We start from the raw sequence: 557 nt of genomic DNA, 5'->3' as shown, positions 1-557 counted from the left end.
TCTAAATGTTATTTTAGTCATTTTAAACAATATATCGATATTCCTATTTTAATATTTCTATATGTTATTTTAGTCATTTTAAACAATATATCGATATTCCAATAAAATAATATCGGAATATTGATACTCATACTCCCTATCGATTACAACAATAGGATATATCGAAATAAATATATACTTATTAAAATAAAATATCGATATTCTATTTTCAAATTTTCTTCAATAAAACAATTATATTTTAGTTTATATTTGTTATGGTTGTCGTGGTGTTGCTTTGTTTCATGGTTATTAAGAGTTTCTTATGTATTTTGATTAGGTATGACATAAAATATGTCTTGCTATGTTATCATTTTATAATTATTATTACTTTAATTCGTTAAATTTTCGATATCGATATTTCGATATTTATAACTTACGAGCACTTAGACTGAATAGCTTGAAGGAAAAGAGAAAGAGGGAACATAATTAAACTGCACGCTTACTAGAAAGATACTGGTTTATTATCTCTGTGATGCTATATACATTATTGAGGTTTATTTACATGAGGAGTTAGGATT

Source organism: Halyomorpha halys, unplaced genomic scaffold, assembly GCF_000696795.3.
Source record: "Halyomorpha halys isolate HHAL.00 unplaced genomic scaffold, Hhal_1.1 Scaffold1968.1, whole genome shotgun sequence".
NCBI classification, from domain to species: Eukaryota; Metazoa; Arthropoda; class Insecta; order Hemiptera; family Pentatomidae; genus Halyomorpha; species Halyomorpha halys.
This window is presented reverse-complemented; position numbering follows the sequence as displayed.